The sequence below is a fragment of the Penaeus monodon genome, chromosome 32 (genome assembly GCF_015228065.2).
Source record: "Penaeus monodon isolate SGIC_2016 chromosome 32, NSTDA_Pmon_1, whole genome shotgun sequence".
Lineage (NCBI taxonomy): Eukaryota > Metazoa > Arthropoda > Malacostraca > Decapoda > Penaeidae > Penaeus > Penaeus monodon.
The window spans coordinates 35318903-35319453 of record NC_051417.1 but is presented as its reverse complement, the minus strand read 5'-3'; positions in this window follow the sequence as shown (position 1 = coordinate 35319453).

Genomic DNA, 551 nt, shown 5'->3' with positions numbered 1-551 from the left:
CCAAAGGTGACTGAAAATAACCTCAACCAACACACAAAGCAGCACATGATGCATAAGAACCAATACCTTTCAACAAATTACTTCAAAGTCTTGTAAATGTTTATCCAGTCCAGAAAACTAATGAGGACTAAAATGATACAAAATGTTTGCATAACACCCAGGAAATCATTCTGAATGATTGTTTACCTTACATGCATACATACACACATCTACCCTTTCTGATGTCTATTTTTTGTGTGATAAACAGAACACTTTTCTTAAAAACATCTTTAAGATACGTAAAGTCACATACGAGTCTCAGTAACAAGAGATCATAGATACATGGTATTAGATACCTATTAACTGGGTCTATTCTGATGTAACATGCAGTCATATATCATTTATAAACTGTATATAGCCTCTCCTACTCCCAAACTAAGTAACAATGGTGTTCCAAGAAACTTTATATTTAATCGAATACAAATTCTTGGAAGAATCTTGATGTGAGTTTACAAACTGTGAACCTCAAAAGTCATTGAACTGTATAGATGACACATGCAGTTCTTCAAAAT